This window comes from Corapipo altera, unplaced genomic scaffold, assembly GCF_003945725.1.
Source record: "Corapipo altera isolate COAL_440 unplaced genomic scaffold, ASM394572v1 161, whole genome shotgun sequence".
NCBI classification, from domain to species: Eukaryota; Metazoa; Chordata; class Aves; order Passeriformes; family Pipridae; genus Corapipo; species Corapipo altera.
The window spans coordinates 428,535-447,901 of NW_020884979.1; the positions used below are offsets into that span (position 1 = coordinate 428,535).

Consider the following 19,367-nt stretch of genomic DNA (forward strand, 5'->3'; position numbering starts at 1 on the left):
ATAAGAAATGCTTTTCTAGACCACAACATTCCTTAATCACCATCATTATTTCCAACCAGCATCTATCCCTGACCAGTGAATACAGAAATCTACCTAGTAATACAAAATAAAAGGTATTTAAAATGGTCAAAACCACACTCCTGTCAGGGCAAGTAAGTGGTTTAAACACAGTACAGCTGTTTCATTACCTCTGATTTTCAAATAGTATTTATTCTGCATTTCCTGATTCTCGTCGCTAAAAGAAACAACCCGCAAACAAAATCAAGTACAATATTTGTGAAGGACCAGGACTGTTTCCAAACGAGCCAGTTCAAAGCAGGAGGTAATTTCATGAATATTTACTTAGTGCTGAAGCAACAGTCTCCTAATGCAGAGGGTCACTCGGAGTAGGAAGCAGTTATTGCCATCTTTCCTCTCCAGAGGAAGGAGCCTGGCACTAAGCCATCCCCGTTTTCCTGAAAGATTAACGATCAAATGTGATGGGAGACTTGATGAAGAATTTAAAAAAAGGGCACAATCCTCTGTGATACATCCTGTCCCAAATCAGTTTAAGCCCGTCGTGGTAATTAATAAGGCAACGGTAGGAAGGAGGTAATTGCATTCCAATTTTGCAGAAGTCATGCAAAAAGGACCTGAACAAGTTTGCTAAAAATACACTTAATAGGTAAAAACCTGGCCTCTCAGAAGGAAAGAGCATAATGGTGTGTTCATTCCCACACCTCCCAGTCCTGTACTGGGGGTGCTCCAGTGCTCCAGCCGGACCAGAGTCGGCCACCAACCTCCCAGCAAGCCAGGGACAGCTTTCCAGCAAAACTCCTGGAAAAGAACTCAGCCCCATTTTCTGTCTCAGCAAACAGGGGCCCTGCACAGAGGCCACATTTCAGCTGTGGAAAGTCTCATGTTAAAGGTTTGCAGTGGCCATCAAATGCCACATTTCCAGAGCCTGGGAGAACATCCACTGGCGGCTCCTCAGCCACGAGATAAATAAAAACATGGGTTTGTGGATGTGAAAAGAAGACCCTGAGATGCTTCTCCACAGCATGGGGAGGGTGAGGGGGGATTCTGCTCCTCTGCCCCCCACCTGCAGAGCTGCCTCCAGCCCTGGAGTCCAACATCAAGATGTGGAGCTGCTGGAGCAAGTCCAGAGGAGGCCACGGAGATGCTCCAAGTCCTTCAGCTCTGGAGCCAGGTTGGGAGAGCTGGGAGGGTTCCCCTGGAGAAGAGAAGGCTCCAGGGAGACCTGAGAGCCCCTCCCAGGGCCTAAAGGGGCTCCAGGAGAGCTGGAGAGGGACTGGGGACAAGGGATGGAGGGACAGGAGAAGGGGAATGGCTTCCCACTGCCAGAGGGCAGGGTTAGATGGGATAGTGGGGAAAAGTGTTTTACAATCAGGGTGGGGAGGCCCTGGCCCAGGTTGCCCAGAGAAGCTGTGGCTGCCCCTGGATCCCTGCAAGTGTCCAAGGCCAGGTTGGAGCAATCTGGGCTAGTGGGAGGTGTCCCTGCCCATGGCAGGGGGTGGGACTGGATGGGCTTTAAGGTCCCTTCCACCTCAACCCAACCCATCCTGGGATGCTCTGCAGTGCTTGGTAAAGAGGCAAAGTGGTTTGCAATGCACACAGGAAAATCCCAAAGTCTGTGGTTATCCTGACAGTAACTCACATTTTACAAAGAACAGAATAAAGAATCATCTCAGGCTCTTCACCCACAGCCAAAAAAACACCCCACGTTCCCTAAGCCAGATTTGTACCTTCTGGCAATAAATCGATTGTACCTTCTTCGTACAATAAATATTGGAACAAAAAGCTCCTCTTCGTCCCAAAAGGTCTCATTTGGACACTGGAAAAGCCACTTGCTGAGCTGAAGGAAGGGAAGGATTTAAGAGCAAATGGAAAGATCATGCCGTGCCCATCTAGGGATGCTTCCAGAATCTAAAGCCCTCCTAACACACCCTGTGCTGGTTCCAGAATCCAAAGCCCTCTTAACACACCCTGTGCTGGTTCCAGAATCCAAAGCCCTCCTAACACACCCTGTGCTGGTGCAACACCAGTTTGCAGTGGAGCCTCCAGGAACCAAGGGGAGCCATGGGAGCTACACAGGTATCATTCTCCAGGGAATCTGCTGCTGCCAAGAGTTAATTAAGTAGAGGTGGATCAAGAAGAGTAAAAGAAATTAAGAGTTCCATTTAGACAGCAGTGGTGCAATGCTGAATTTTACGGTGTTCACCCCCCAAAAACATTTTACACTGCCAGTAAGGAAAATGAAAAGCAGGGTACTGGGCAGACAGGCTGGGAAGATGCCCAAAAAAAGGGAAGCAAAAAAGACAGTTTGGAATAACAGTCAAGAAGAAAGAGGGAAAGAAAAAAAAAATGTTTTCTTCAGCTGCTTGCAAGGTTTGAGTAAGACCTTTCAATAATGCCAATACTGATGAGGGGAAAGGAGCATTTTTTCTAGAGCTTCCCCCATCAGGAGCCTGCCAACTGCTGCTAATGACCTCAAGCCCCATATTTATGAGGGAAATACCTACAGCAATTTGACCAAGCAGTGACAGAGCTCACTCACATCCAGGGCACCTTTTTTGGCACCAGTGTCACCACTGCTGTACAAACTCAAATTAAACGCACATGTACATCCTTTACATCTGCCCACTAACTAAACCTACCGAGTGTGTTTGTAGAAGCTCATGCCCAAAGCTTTTTTGGGGAGCTTCCATATCCACCCTCAAGGAATTGAGCTGATTTCTGCAGATAAGAAGCATGGAAAATAAAAAAAATCTGCAGCCTCTGCCCCAGAACACGACGAACGACACGAGAACTGAGCCAATCCCTACAAAACCCGTCTGTTTAAAATCCACACCGTGAAATGTTTGGAAGTGTTTACCTTCTACAAAATGTGGCCATGGAAAAAGAAGGAAAAAAAAAAAAACCAACTTCCTTAAAAAGGAAAAACACAGCCAAGTATTAGGCCTGCTCCAGATTTCCAGAAACTATTCAGCAGGATATGAATGCAACAAAAAAAGTGTTAAGATTATTTTCTTTTATAAGCTGTCCCTGGACATCCCTCCATTTCCAAAGGGAGCATCCATTCCAAGTGACACTAAAAGCAAAGGCAGCAAGTTTCTAGCAGGTTTTTGGGGAAGCTTTCTGCTCAAGGGCCACATTCACAGAGCTTTTCACTGTGATTTTAAGCCCTTGTGTACTTAAAAAAAGAGCACATGAGACTGCAGCACACACACACACACTGCTCTGGAATAGAATCCCAGGATGGTTTGGGTTGGAAGGGACCTTAAAGCTCATCCAGTTCCACCCCCTGCCATGTGCAGGGACACCTTCTACTACTCCAGGTTGTCCAACCTGTCCTTGGACATTTCCAGGGATCCAGGGGCAGCCACAGCTTCTCTGGGCAACCTGTGCCAGGGCCTCCCCACCCTCACAGGGAACGATTCCTTCATATGTCCAACCTCAATTTCCCCTCTTTCAGTTTGAAGCCATTCCCCCTTGCCTGTCACTCCAGTTCCTGATGAACAGTCCCTCTCCTGTTTCCCCATAGCCCCTTCAGACCCTGGAAGGTGCTGTGAGGTCTCCACACAACCTTCTCCTCTGCAGGCTGAACATTCCCAGCTCTCCCAGCCTGTCTCCACAGGGGAGGTGCTCCACTCCCCTCAGCAACTTGGTGGCCTCCTCTAGAATTGCTCCCACAGCTTCATGTCCCTCTGGTGTTGAAGTATCTGTATCATTTATCTTCTTGGTTCCGTTTATGGCAGAGGCAGAACTTCCCAAGGGGATGATCTGGTCCCTCAGCCACCAGCTGGAAGCCCAGAGCCCTCAGCAGAGCTGCTCTTGCAACCAGAGGAAAACCATGGGTTCCAAGTCAGCAGTGGGAAGGTGGAGGGTCCTCCCTGAGGGGCTTTAATGCCAAACTTCCTGGAGCAGGAAGGAGAAGCAGCCACTTTAAATCCTCAAACTTGCACAAATGGATCTCCTTTCACAACTTCCAGGAGCAGAGAAGCACAGAAAAGCTCAAACCTCTCAGTAAAATCTGGGCCTTGGTTGCACTCCAGCACCATTAATAGCTGATAACTCCACATTAGCTGTTTGGTTTGGCTCTGGATAAAGACCACTCTGAAGGTTTCTTAAGGGGAATTTTAAATGTAACTCTGAAGAGCTATTCTTGTCCCAATAACTGGGATTAAGCGTAGGACTCAAGTCTGGCACTGAGTAACACCAAGGCCCTTAAATACACTGATGGATTTTCTTTACAGGGCTTGTCTTCCCCACAACATCCAACCCACAGCCTTTAAATTTGAAAAGGAAATGTCTGAGTAGGATCTTAAGGGTCTTCACAGCAAGGCTGTTCCTGCGAAGCTGGATGGAAGAATATGTTCTTCACAAGAGCACACTAAAATTTTTAAGCAAAATGCCAGTTTAAAAAAAGAGACAAGCAACAGATAAAGTAACAGTGCCCTGACCTAAACCTGTAAACCAGGAAAATAACTCCCCCATTTTCATTTTTCTTGTACTTAAATGCAACTTAGAGTTGCAGAATCAAGTTGCTCTGCAGAGAACATCCCTCAGACAGTTCCACTTAGGATTTCTAAATATATCAGTTCACTGCTGTTCATTATACCAGATTTTGGCATTCAACATTTCAAAGGAAAAACCATTTCAGAGGAAAAACAAAAAAAAAAAATTAAAATCTCCTTTATCACCTACGCTGAAAATTGTTGTTAGTCTAAAAATACTGTAGGCAGGAGCTGGTTAACTTGCATTTTAATGTCTCTCACCCCACAGATCTTAATTTACCACCCCTTTTTTTAGGCTCGTATTTTGCCTCCTAAAAAATCCCCCAGGTTTGGATGCTGGAAATGCTGGCAAGCTCACTTAAAAGAAAAAGCTGGCTCTTGCCAACCACATTTGCCTCCTTCTGAAATATGTGAGAGCTCCGAGGAGCTCCCACATGAGCTTCACTTCGAGAAACCACTACTGAACCCTCCAAATGCACCGAGCAGCTACGTAATCCCCCAGAGCAAAGAGCAGAAGCTTTGGGCAGATAATTATAGGTGGAAACAGGGAATCAGCAAATCACTGAGGTTGGAAAAGCCCTCCAAGGTCACCGAGTCCCCCCCCTGTGCCCAATGCCCACCTTGTCCCCCAGCCCAGAGCACTGAGTGCCACGGCCAGGCCTTCCTGGGACACCTCCAGGGATGGGCACTCCAAACCTCCCTGGGCAGCCCCTGCCAAGGCCTCACCACCCTTTCCAGCAAGGAATTCTGCCTGAACTCCTCCTAAATGCATGGCAAGGTGATGCTGAAGGGGGATGGGGTGACTCCCAGGGATTCCTTTCGAGGGGTGTTACCCCAGCGCCTCTCGCGGTTTTGGCGCTCGGAGTTGAAGACTTTTCACGCCCACAAAAATAACAGAGGGAAACACCTGTGCCCAAATGTCTCGGCACCAAGGGACCCAGAAACAATGCCAGCTCCTCCAGGAGGAGCTCAGCCAGCAAGACTGAGTCGCAGGCAGCACATCCTGAAGGTCACACCGATACATCTTGAAAAGAACCACGTCCTTTGGAGGCAAGAGCTTCTCCATCCATCACACCATTATCCACGGAGCCTGCCACTCCTGGCAGCTCCACACAGCGAGCCCTGGCCGGAGGCAGGTCTGAGGAGTGGAGCTAAATGGCAGCTAAAGCAGTCCCCCCGAGTTTATTAACATATTTTGAGGTCTGGGTGGCTTCCTAGTGACAAATGATCGTGTGGACAGTGAACTGCATTCAGATGCCCCAGAGAAGAAGGTTATTGATGGCACTACGGAGATGGCCTTCACCCTGGTGGAATAAGCAGGAAATCTGCCAAGTGGAGGATAACCTAATTTAAATAGATGCAGAAATCCAATTAGAGATGCTCTGAGCAGAGACAGCTCACTCTGCTCTCTTGGATTAGAGGCTACGAGCACGTCACCAGCTTCTCTATATGGACTGTTGGCCAGGAGAGAGGGATATGCTTCTCCTTGGCATCAACATATCCAAAGGGAATATATAACTGCTTCCAGTGGAACTTTAGGATGGGGTTTCAGAGAAGTTGTGATGTATGGGGAGGGGGAAAAAGTGACAGAGATTTCATATCACTTACTCTGACTCACCCAACACTTCTGAGGGATGTTACTGTCGCCAGCAAAGCTCCTTCAGCTCTTCTGCTTTGCTTTGCCTGGAGAAGTCCCTGGCTGAGATGCCAGAGGTGTGCCACAGAGGAATGCAGGCAGGCACTCGGAGCCTCTGTCTCCCAATAAATGTTCTCAGGGATTTGAAGGAGAAATATTTCTTCCTGCTTTACGAGTCAGCAGGAGGGCTGACGTTAGCGGTCGGGCTTTGAGACGTAAATATTTGAGAGATGTAGGGCTTTATCTAAATAACTCACCCCCTGCCAAGCCCCGAGGAGCAGCCGGGGAGGATTTCGAGGCAGGTTGTACCTCCTTCCAGAGGGGTCACTCTGGGATACAGCACCACGGTGCAGGCTCTGTCTAGTCTGCTAATAAACCAGATTAAAGCCAGGCAAGCACCTTTGGGCAGACAAGATGAACTCCAAACGGTCACACAACTTGATAACGTTTAAGTGGACAAAGAACAGCAGCAGGAAGCTCGTAAGGTGTCTGTGGAAAAGCAGGAGGATGGGCTGGGAGCAGGGTTGCTTTCTTTCCCTTCAAAGTCAGATGGGGGAGAGGTTGGCACATTCAAAACGTTACCTTCTAATTCCTGTTTCCTCTGCATGAGCATTGACTGTCACTATCCTGCTGAGTTTTGAAGAATATCCCAACAGCAACTGCTCCCTACAACAACTCCCTGGCAGGAGGGGGGAACCGGGGGGGGGGGGGGGGGTGGTCGGGCTCTGCTCCCAGGAAACAAGAGACAGGAGGAGAGGGAATGACCAGCAGATGTTCAGGTTGGACATGAGGAGGAATTTCCTCCTCAAAAGGGTGGTGAGGCCTTGGCAGGGGCTGCCCAGGGAGGTTTGGAGTGCCCATCCCTGGAGGTGTCCCAGGAAGGCCTGGCCGTGGCACTCAGTGCTCTGGGCTGGGGGACAAGGTGGGCATCGGGCACAGGGGGGACTCCATGGGCTGGGAGGGCTTTTCCAACCTCAGTGATTCTGGGATTCCATAATAAGATGTGTTTTTTGCTTGGGAATGCTCTCACTAATCTTGTTTTAGGAATTCGACCAAGAATCCCAGGCTTGTGAGGCTGCCCCCACAGAGGGGAGTCCCTCAGTCACATCCAGGATGCCCATGGACAGCAGGAACAAGAGCAGGACAAGCCAACCACCTCCAGAGAAGTAGCTCCTCCACTAAAAAAAAAAAAAAAGACAACACAACTCCAAACTTGGAAAGTTCCAATCTCAGGGCAAAGTGTTCATAAAGTCTTGGACTACTTAGTAAAGAACAATCTGCAGGAGACAACCGGAGACTCGCTGGGGGTTCAGAGAAATTTCCCTGATTCCCATAAACTGTGTAAGACAAACTCTAGGGACACCTGCAACCTATTCCCCCCATCCAGTCACATATAAACCCCATTCAGAAAGAACCTGAATGAATTGTTTTGAGAAATAACAGTGGCAAATACGGTATCAAAAGACAGGCACCAAATTCAGATGGAAGGCAAGGGAAAGATGAAGAGCTTTGAAGGACTCTAGGAAACAGCCCTTTTCTTTGATCAAAATAACCCTCCTCCAGAGGCACTCCAGAGGCTTCCAGGAATTTCAGCCTGAAAGGATATTACATCCTATTTCTGGCAAATGGGAGGATATTTTTGAACAAGCAGCATACAAACCTCACATTCCATGGCATCACTTGTCTTCAGGGAACGCTGACAGGAATGGACACATGAAGGTAAAAAGAAGGATGTAGCAACACAAAAAGGTCCTGCCCCAGGTAGAGCTAAGGAAGGGCACAGTGACTGGGAAATCTCAGAAGCATTCAGGTTGGAAAAGCCCTCCAAGGTCAGTGAGTCCTCCCTGTGCCCGATGCCCACCTTGTCCCCCAGCCCAGAGCACTGAGTGCCACGGCCAGGCCTTCCTGGGACACCTCCAGGGATGGGCACTCCAAACCTCCCTGGGCAGCCCCTGCCAAGGCCTCACCACCCTTTCCAGCAACAAATTCCTCCTCCTGGCCAACCTGAGCCTCCCCTGGCACAGCTGGAGGCCGTTCCCTCTCCTCCTGTCCCTTGTTCCCTGGCAGCAGAGCCCGACCCCCCCGGCTCCCCCCTCCTGTCAGGGACTTGCAGAGCCAGAAGGTCCGCCCTGAGCCTCCTTTTCTCCAGGCTGGGCCCCCCCCAGCTGCTCCTCATAGGATTTGTATTCCAGACCCTGCTGAGCCTGTTCTGGGGATCACTCACTACAGCCCTAAGAGCAGTTGTAACCTGGTTGTTCCAGCCCAGCGAGCCCCAGCCCCAGTGTGGGAGCTGCTGAGCTGTTCCTAAGGGAAAGCTCTTTACAAACGGGGCCATTTCAACGAGAAACCAGAGCACCACTTGCTTCTTGAGGACAGACAGCAACATGCACTAAGCAGATTGCTCTTCTGCCTCCCTCAGCAAGCCAAGCAAGCCATTCCTTTAATAAGACAGGAATCCTGGAGATCCGTGGTGATGGGAAGCACACGGATTGCCATCCTGGACAGGCTCTGCAGGCAGGAACAAGGCTCTGCTCTCACTCACAGGGTGTGTGACACGTACCTGCAGCTTGTCCCTGTCACATCACGGGCTGGGGGAATTCCCTTTCAAGCAAAGACTGTGGGTGAGCACGGAATGGGATGGGATTATCCAGGCAGAACAGAAGAGGAGACAGTGACACACTGATCTGCCAGCAGGGAAATCCATGAACGCACCCGGCAACGAGGATTTGAAAGCACTGGGAATCACACCTGAGAGACAAGCTCGACAGGAGCCCAAGACAGCTTCAGAAGCTTTAGGAAGGACTGTATCCTTAATCCTCAGGCCTCTGGGATGCTCCCCTGGCACAATCTCACGTGGCATCAATGGGACACGTATTACAAAAAGAAAAAAAAAAAACAAACCAAAGTGTAGTAGTTAATGAGCTGAATAGCATGGAAGATTTTAGAGACATCCATTTTAAAACAATCCCTCTGAATACACTACAAGTGGGATACTGCACTTGAATTCACTACTTAATTATAGGCACCAGAAGCAGGGAAGTATTATGTTTAGTTTCTGCTTACTGTCTTAAAAATCTGACAACCACAGTATAGATGAGCCAGTTTGCTGCTACTCTTAAATTAGGTGATTCATTGGTGACTTTTTTGCTGCTCAGTTTATTCAAGAAGTTTATGTCACCTATTTTTGTGCTGACTAGATTTGTTTATGCCAGCAGCATTCTTTGTAAATTGTTATTTAGAACAGGGGAGGCTTGGCACTGTAGTAGACAAGACAGATTATTTTTCAGCTTCTTTCTCTGAATTCCTTCTCCTGTCGACAGGCTTTGTAAGGGCTTTCCAGGTACTTTTTATTTGGCTGGAGAGCTCAGAGTGTTTTCTGAGAGTGAAAGGATGCTGGCCTGCAAAGCCAACCCACCACTACAGATGATGCCCAGGATCTGGTGTGGCAGGTGAAACGAAGACACCACTTGCCCAGGGGTATCCCACGCTTCCACATCCCTGCAGGAGTGCCAACAAGAACTCAGATTCCAAGTATTTCGGGAGGTACACTTCACTGGGATGTGGGGGCAGATCAAACTGTTTGCTGGCTACTGATTTAAAAGCTGCAGCCATGGGCAGCGAGCCACGTCCCTGCTCCCCAAAAGGGACAGGTCAGAAGGGCTGCCCCTCTGCTGCCCAGCTCCAGAAACCCTCTGGGTCACAGCAGGGCTCTCAACAGGGCACTGCAGAGAAGAACCAGCTCTCAAGGCTGAGAACTGTGACAGAGAAAACAAGCCAGAGGAGGGCACAGAATTAAGTTACCTTTATCTGCATCATATGAGCAGCAAACTAAGTTTGCTCCCATAATGGACTTCTGTGATTACCTTCCTTTCCTTGCATTACTATCCTGCACTTACTCTCCAGTTTTCCACCAGCCTCATGTCTCATCCCTTTCCCACTCCATCTCCAAATTCCAAAATGTTTGCTCCCATCACAACAACTCTGAATCATCTTCCTTGTCTGAGTGCCCCACTTGACATTCCTAGTGCACAGCACCACATTTCTTTTTCCTTTCCTTCCACCCTGTTCCCAAATTGTTTCTCCCCTCCTGCTCCCCCTGCGAATTCCTGCCCCTTCCTGTTTTGCTGCTTCCACAGGGCAGTGGCAAAGCAAACCACAAAGCACAGCCTGCAGCAGGAGAGGGGCACAAAGCTGAGACCCAGCCAGGAGGAAAACTCAGACAGGTTGGAAATGGGGCTGCAAGGAGCCAGGGGGTTTAAGGTGGAAGAATGGGAAAGGAAGAAGGAAGTAGCAGAGGTTCTTGCATCAGATTGGGTGGAAATTTCCTTCCAGCAGGTAAAGAGAGCTCACCAGAAGCCTGGAGAGGGACTCTGGACAAGAGATGGAGGAACAGGACAAGGGGGAATGGCTTCAGACTGATAGAGAGGAAGTTTAGATAGAAATTAGGAAGAAATTGTTCCCTGTGAGGGTGGGGAGGGGCTGGGATGGAATTCCCAGGGAAGCTGTGGCTGCCCCTGGATCCCTGAAGTGTCCAAGTCCGGGCTGGAGAGGGCTTGGAGCAACCTGGGCTAGTGGAAGGTGTCCCTGCCCATGGCAGGGGGTGGGACTGGATGAGCTTTAAGGTCCCTTCCAGCCCAAACCAGTCTGGAATTCCATGAAAAGGGGGTAGAAAGCCATACACAGAAAAGCAGAACACATCAGTTTATCACAGCAAGGCAGAGCCAGCAGTTCTTCCCATCCTACACCCCTGGGCCCGCAGGGAAACAGTTTGTTCCCACCGTCCCAAATATTTGACAGGACTGGGAATTTAGTTCTGAGAAGCACTGCTACAACTCTTCCACATTTTAAGTCTGTTCCACGCTCCACAGGCTGCTTTTGGGAAATATTTACATGAAGGAATACACAGAAAGAGCTAAAAAGAGATGGAGAAAACCTGTGTGCCAGAGCTATTTCTGTAGAGGAAACAGGAACTACTAGAGGGAGCTGAAACAATTTCAGGTCCAGTTTAATCCCAACAGGCCTGAAGAGTGTCATTTAAAAGACATTTAAGTGGATTTTAAAGGTGCTCAGACAATTCATTCTTTCAAGTCAAAAGCAGCCCCAAGCTCTTGGCATGTATGCTGATATCCTGCATATTGATGAGCAGAGATGATCAGAAAGATCAGCCCAAGCCCGTGTTAAACCAACAAGGAAACTAACTGGCACCAGAAATCCTGAAATAAAAACACCTTCCTTTAGTGAGTTGAAGGAACTAAAACACAGAAACCTTTGAAGTCAGTAAGCAAACAGCACAGCTTTCAGTGTTATCTTTCTTAAACCTAAATTTAAACCTGTCCTCTCCTCTCACCCAGCAAACAGGAACAGCAGCAAGAGCTAAAAGCAAACTCAAAGCCAAGAAAGAGCAGCTGATTTCTGTGCAGTCTGTTGTTCACCCAGGGACTGCACTTCCACATCTGCTGTAACAGCAGCATTGAAACATCCTTTATTTCCAGTGGAATGCAGTTTATTTACCCCTGTGCACACACCCTGTAGGTAACTCACTGGGTCATGCGAGATTCACCTTATCTTAAATGAAATACCTCTGCTCCCCTAACAAAACATTTTATCTAGCTATGATGCACAGGCAGATCCCTGGAAAAGCACTTTAACTGTGTCCCTACGAGACAGGCTCATTCCAGGAATGAAAACTCCCAAGTTTATCCACTGAGAACAGGGACCCACCTCTCCCAGACAGAGGAACTGGTACCTTTTGCTTGCTTTTGTAGTGCCAGGAGAAGTGGGAATGGCTTCCCACTGACACAGGGCAGGGTTAGATGGGATAGCTGTGAGGGTGGGGAGGCCCTGGCACAGGTTGCCCAGAAAAGCTGTGGTTGCCCCTGGATCCCTGGAAGTGTCCAAGGCCAGGTTGGAGCAACCTGGGCTAGTGGAAGGTGTCCCTACCCATGGCAGGGGTGGGACTGGATGGACTTTAAGGTACCTTCCAACCCAAACCATTCTGGCATTCTGTGATTTTCCCCCTCCAGTCCAAGAAGAAAATTACCAGGTCATTAATAATTAAATTTAAATAATTAATTTAAATAAATAATAAATAAATTTAAATAATAATTAAAATTACCAGGTCGTCTCTGCAATATTAAGTGCAGTGTTTCTAAATGGACACTAAACTAAGATCTCAATTCCCATGATTTTTTTTTCCTCTACAGCTCATGATTTCAGCTGTTGGTGGCATTAATTTGCAACTATTAAGGTGGGAAAAGCCCTCTAAAATCAGCAAACATGGACCCAGGACCCCCGTGTCCACATGTCCCCAAGTGCCACATCTCCATGTTCTTTTAATGCTTCCAAGGACGGGCACTCTACCACCTTCCCCCTCCAGTGCCTGACCACCCTTTCCAGGAAGAAATTCTTCCTAAATATCTGATCTAAACCTCCCCTGGCATAACCTGATGCCAACTTCTCAAGGCCCTCACCAAATCCCAGCATTTCTTTCCTCTCCAAGTAACTCTTGCTCCAGCCCAAGGCACGAGACCCTCAGGAACCCAACAGGCAGTTTTCCTCTGCCAGTTTTATGGATCTGCATTTTTATTTTTGGCACCAATCTGAGAGCTGGTCTATCTGGTGCTATTCTGTCCACATCCTGCTTGGACAATTGGCCTTTCTGCTCAAGGAATAAAATCTAACAACTTAATAAATTTCTATCTTTCTTTCAGGTTGGGTTCTTTTTTTTTTCTTTTCTTTTTTTTCAATAGAGAGAGACAGGACTGTTCTATTTATAAAGGTCAAGTAAATTGTATGTAGTCTGTGGAGCCCTAAAATCCCTGTGTTATTAAAACAGAATATTTTACTTAGACAGCCCTTTTCAGAGAGGAAAAAAAAAAAAGAAATGTCTCCCAATAATGTCTTTACCCCTCCAACCTGAGTTAAGGTCTGTACACAATTCCATGCACACTGAGGAGAATACAAGTGTTTATTTGTTCTTCACATGAATTATAAATACTATTACTTTTTAAACACTCTATAACATTTTTACAGGTTGTTTGGATAAGCCACAGCTGTAAATCCCACTCGGCTGTCACACAAGGAGAAAGCTTGGCATTATCTCGTGGGCAAGGAAATAAAACTGCCAAGAACAGCAAAGGGGGTGGGGGCTGAGAAGGGAGTTAAACAAGGTTTGCATGGACCCAGACAAAACCCCCCACCTTCAGACCCCTCTCTGCCATCTTCCCATGCTGGAACAACATCCCAAGGGATTGATGCTTTTGCACAGATTATTGAGGAGGTCACACAAGGATTACAGCCACTGACAAGGCTCGAATCCCCTCTAATTTTGTGAGAAGCAGTAGCCTCGTTTTAATCTTTATCCAGTGAACAATTCCAAATAAACAGGTTTTATGGTCACGCTGGTGATTATGCCACGGCGAAATGCAGCGAGGGCTGTGTGTCAGACAGCTTAAATCAGAGTTAGCTGTACCCAGGGAGCTGCTGGCACTGCACAAAACCCAGGCGGGGCTCTGAGGAACGCAGCAAATGAACAGGCAAACACAGAAATCCCCTCTAACCCCACCCCAATTACAGCATTCCCAGTTAAACGCTCTGATTTGCACCCAAACCACAGTTCATGAGAAATTCCTGCTGATATTCCATCTTGGCTGATCTCCTGCCAAGGCCTCTGAGCTCTGGAGAACATCTGAGATCTGAGGGCTGTCCTGTGCCCCCCAGCCAGCATCAAAGAATCAGGTACAACCCAAACCAGAGCTGCAGCTTCACCACTGTCATATCTCCCCCCCAGGCAGCTCAGAGAAGTCTGCAGAGGCAGGAGAGGTCAAGGAGAACAAAGAAGTGCCAGGCAGAATTACTCTCATTTCATTGTTATTTTGGACAGATATGCCCAGCACACCCAGCTGCAAGACCATCAGCAGCAATCCCAAGGGAACAGCTACACCTTCCAAGGATCAAGCTGAGCTCCACACAGCTTTTAGATTACCCAAAATCAGCCCCCCCCCCCCCAAAAAAAAAAAAAAAAAAAAAAACACCCAGAAAGTTTCTAGCCTGAATTTTAACTATTCAAAACTCCTCACATCATTAGCGTACTCCTAAGAGATAAACTCAATTTTAAACACTGCTGTGGGATTTATTCTTGGGTTAATAGGAAAAGAAAACCCTAAATAAATCTGCCAATAACCTATACCTGCACTAAGGTTTGTTATTTAGGTGGAAATCTGTGGAAAGTTTCTCTGCCTGTGAAAATCAATGTCCCTTAAATGAGAACACTGGGATTTCAAGTGCCCTGTTTGTGTTACTGTGCCTTGTGGTTTTGCTGTTTAATCCGGAGTGAAACCTAATTCCTAACCACTGAGGGTTTGTGCTTAGGAAGGAATTACAGTTGACATACGTAAAATGGGATATAAAAACTAATCAACACTGAAAGCCAAACAGATCAAAGCCTGCAGTGATGGGGTGGGACCAAAGCCTGTGCTGCCCACGATCCTCTCCTCGGGTGCAACACCAACTCCTCAACTTGGAAATTAGGAGGCAAAAAACACATGAACAGCACAACTATGTCTGAGAAGGAAAAAAAATAAAGGGATAAACTAACTTCCTCCTACACTCTGGCCACCCCTGAGGTTGCAAGCAGCACTCCATGCAGGCAGACGAAATCCTCAGTCGCGAGGATTTGAGGATTGTTGAGGATCTGAAGCCTCCCTCCCCTAATCTGCTCTGGCAAGATTAGGCTGGGCTATTTTGCTTCCTTTAAAAACAGTCAAATTTATGCACACATGAATAAAGGCCTAACTGTACAGTCAGTACCAACAGCAGTGCCAGGAAAAGAGGCTGCTCCAGGGAAAAATGGGATGGAAATGCGTCATGTAAGGGTAGAAGCCTGTATTTCATCTCCTACTTCTTACTTGGATCAGTAAGGCCACATTGGCCATGGAATGGGTTGGGCTGGAAGGGACCTTAAAGCTCATCCAGTTCCACCTCCTGCCATGGGCAGGGACACCTCCCACCAGCCCAGGTTGCTCCAACCTGGCCTTGGACACTTCAAGGGATCCAGGGGCATCCACAGCTTCTCTGGGCAACCTGTGCCAGGGCCTCCCCACCCTCCCAGGGAACAATTCCTTCCCACTATCCCATCCATCCCTTCCCTGTGTCAGTGGGAAGCCATTCCTCCCAGCAGAGCTGCTCCAGCCCTCTGATCATCTCCATGGCCTCCTCTGGACTGGCTCCAGCAGCTCCATGTCCTTGCTGTGCTGTTCCCAGGGCTGGAGCAGCTCTGCAGGGGGGTCTCCCCTGAGGGGCAGAGGGGCAGAATCCCCCCCTGCCCTGCTGCCCACGCTGGGGGATCAGCCCAGGGCACGGGGGGTTTCTGGGCCGGGGCAGGTCCAGCCTCTGCCCCACCAGCACCCCCAGGGCCTTCTCCAGGGCTGCTCCACCTGCTCATCCCCAGCCTGGATTGATCCCAGGGGTTCTCCTGACCCAGGGGCAGCACCAGCACTTGACCCTGTTAAACCTCCTGAGATTCCCATGGACCTACATTGGGAGGAGTTTGGGGGGTTTAGGGTTTTGTTCCTACAACAGCCTGTGGATGCTGTGCTAAAAAAGGGCCAAGGAGAGGGAACAAGGCTGGACACGGGGACTGTGTGCCCAAGAACTTGTTTTGTCCAGCTGTGACAGATGTCCTTTCCCTACTGCTCTGAATTACTTCCCTTGCAGAGAACAGAAGCCACAAACAGCCAAGACTTTTGCAGACAGTCTAAAAAGCAGTTTTAGGGTGTTGAGGGGGAGGGTCAAGAGCAGAAATCTGTTTATTTGGCATCTAAATATAGCCCAGTTAACTCAGCAAACGTTTTTTCTCTACTATGTGCTATTTTGTCTGCATTTAGAGGCTGGAAGGAACCAGCTGCAGCATCACCATTTGATTACATTCTCTGATGAGGAATTTGCCTTTGTTCCCCAGCAGAAATCTCTGTGCTGTGACCACTCTCCCGAGTCTTGGGCATAAAAATGAGCTTTTCAGCTGAAGCCCCGGCAGCAAGGACAAGCTCTTTTCACCTCAGCCTTACATGAAGGAGCTCTGCTCAGCCATGCCTGGCTCAGAACCCAGCCTCTAACAATCCAACAGGGCACATCAGGTGGCTGCTCCTCCAGACTGGCCACAGGTTGGTGAGTTATTTCCATCAACACGCCCCAGCTGCTGGTTAAAGAGAGCTTTCAACCCACTGCCTTCAGGGTGGAGGCTGCTGCAGAGAGAAGCCTTGTCAGACAGCAACCAAAAGTAAGATTGGGCATTTTGAGGATCTGGTTTAAAAAGCATTATAACCCTCCAGAGTAGTTTGGGGTGGAGTTTTTTTTCCTTCCTTTTTTTTTTTAATGTTATAGGATTGCATATTTGAACACCTGTAGCATGTGGAGGAGTGAAAACTTTTTTTCCATCATGCAAATTACCACATGTTAGGATTAGGGCTATACAGAACAGAATCCCAGAATGGGTTGGGTTGGAAAGGATCTTAAAGCTCATCCATTCCCACCCCTGCCATGGGCAGGGACACCTCCCACCAGCCCAGGTTGCTCCAAGCCCTCTCCAACCTGGCCTTGGACACTTCCAGGGATCCAGGGGCAGCCACAGCTTCTCTGGGCAACCTGTGCCAGGGCCTCCTCACCCTCACAGGGAACAATTCCTTCCTAATATCTAATCCATTCCCCCTTGTCCTGTCCCTCCAGGCCCTCGTCCAAAGTCCCTCTCCAGCTCCCTTGGAGCCTCCTTAGGCACTGGAAGGGGCTCTAAGGTCTGCTTAGAGCCTTCTCTTTGCCAGGCTGAGCCCCCAACTCTCTCACAGCCTGTGTTCATAAGCGAGGTATTAAGTGATATAGGATGATTTTTCCCCCCCCACAATCACCTAAATCAAACCCTGCCTGCTGAAGTTTTACCACACAGAGAGATCCCTGTCAATGCAGCACCTTAGTTACCCTTCAGATGAGGGCACAGACAGTGGATTTAACCTCTCAGAAGCCCTGCCTGCACAACAAATACTTTTCAAAAGCACAGGCCACAGGCACAAGGCTAAATCTGGACACAAAAAAAAAAAAAAAAAAGAAAACCAAAACACTACATATCTACAACTCTTCCCCAGTGCTTTCACACTAATTTGCTGAGGTGGCTGCCTTTTATCCTCTGTATAAGTACTGCAGCAAAGTGCACTTGAGACGACAAAGCAGTCCCAGAGAAAATGGTGTCAAGGCTCTGAACAGCTGTGTCTGAGCAATCTCAGGATCACCAACACAAACAGATTAAAAAAAAAAAACAGACTTTTTTAGGTCTTCTGAAAATACACAGGGCTCAAGAGAGGTTTGAAACAAGCAGATGATGGTGGTGAGAGGAAAAATAACTGCAGGGAGGGTAAAAGAGAGGGATGGAGCACTGAAGCACCAATAGGGGATGCTCAGGACTGGCAGCCCACAGTCCTGCCTTGCCTGTCCCTTGGCAACAGAGAGATTCCATGGGATCTGGTGGCTGCAGACACCTGGGATTTAGGGTGGGATGGCCCCTCTCGTATTTTCACCTGGAAGTCAAAGCAATTCTGAAGCAGCTCCAGAGCAAACAACCTGACAGCAGGCCAGCTTTTCTGTGCATCATATGCTTCAGTGGAACTGATAAAAATTCCATTAAGAAGCTCGGGAAAAGCGTGGAATATTAACTCCCCATGATGTATCATTCCCTCAGCATGAACAAAGTCACAAAGCATTTCAGCTGCTGACCAAGGAAATCAGAAGAGGCAATGGAGCTGAAGGCTTCCCAGGAACTATCACCTAAGCCTCAGAAGGCTCCTCCAGCACATATTAAAACTTCAAATCCCTGTAAAGATCCTCCCTCCCAGGTACTTTTACGCAGGCCTCCATATTTCACACAGTTAACATGACCCTCTGCACAAGTCAGGTTGTCCCAGCTCACCCTCCCACATCCCACAAGTTCCCAAAGCTTTCTGTTCCCTTGGCTAAACAGTCACATATTTTGCATCAGTTTAACAACTCTGCCACAGTACTCTGGTACTTAAACAGGAGCCTTCCTCAGTACCAGCCAGGCAGCCCAAGGCTTTGTGCCCTCTGAATCCAGGGAGCTTAATCAAACAGTGGGACTCCAGTTTGCAACACTTGCCCAGCAAGAACCTTTTGTGGTGGAAAACACTGAAAAATGAGTGGAAACAAATTGAACCTGCAATTGAAAGAGTTCTTTAGAGCTCACAGGTGGGATTTCCAGTAGAAACAAGGAGCCACTGTGATCCAGAGGTGAAATATGGACTCATGTTCCTGGTAGGTCTCCCACATTGATGGAGCAGCCCCACTCTCTGTGGAAGCTTTTCCATTTGTACCTGCAAACACTGGGATAATGCCTTAACCTGGCTTTACACATCCCAAGGGATGCTCTAAACACCACACTAGTGGTTCCCTATTTGAGCTATTTTTGGCTTTCAAAAAGGAAATATAACTTTTAACACCTCAAAACACCTGTTTTATCTATGTGAGAATAGTGGCACAAAACCAAAAAACTGTGATTTACTTGATGAGCTCAGTTTGGGGGTTGCTTTACCTTCCTAAATAATGGTAACAGCCATCCTTGCACAAAGTCTGAAGGAAAAAAAAATTGAGGGATTTATGAGAGAAGTCATAATTTGTTCCTAATCATGGACAACACATGCTCTTGAAGTACCTGCCACAGTGGCTGATGAGAAGATAACAAGGGCAAAGCAGCTGCTTCCTGCACAACAGGAACAGAGGTGGGATTTGCCACCACACACATCCCAGTGTCGCTTTTCCCAGAGCCAAATCCCCAAAAAGCAGCGGTGGCACATGGAATGTACCTGTGCTGGCAAACCCTGGCTTTGTGCTCCGATATTCCAGCTCGCCACACCTGCAGCAAACCCTTCTGCAGGCATGTTAATAAATCCAGCCAGAGAATGGAGGGAAGCAAGAGGGATAGCCAGCATTCCCTTGGGAATCCACTAACAGAAGGCTGCTGGGCTGCAGTACGGTATCCACCTGGAATGGATCTGCCAAAAAAAGGCCACAGGAGCCCATCCTGCCAAGATCCCTGTCAGAGCCAGTTAAGAAGCAGCAAAAGAAGAGCTGCACCACCTGTGTCCCTCCTCCAAGCAGAAGCACCGTGGAACTTCAATTCCCTTCCCTCACCACAGGTCTAACAAGTCCAGCTCCCTCCC

At 48.2% G+C, this 19,367-nt stretch overlaps 1 protein-coding gene across 5 annotated transcripts in view; it reads right to left on the reverse strand.

Annotated features, from left to right (window-relative positions):
* The window catches only part of PRKG1 (protein kinase cGMP-dependent 1), a 395,239-nt gene that overhangs the window by 336,274 nt on the left and 39,598 nt on the right, over nt 1-19,367 (reverse strand). Inside the window, exon 1 of one of the 5 annotated variants that reach the window (XM_027665606.1) lies at nt 1,746-1,761. The exons of the other annotated variants lie outside the window; for them this stretch is intronic. The gene's annotated coding sequence lies outside the window, so the exon portion shown is untranslated. Of the gene's footprint in view, nt 1-1,745; nt 1,762-19,367 lie in introns of those variants that run through there. 5 annotated transcript variants of the gene reach the window in all.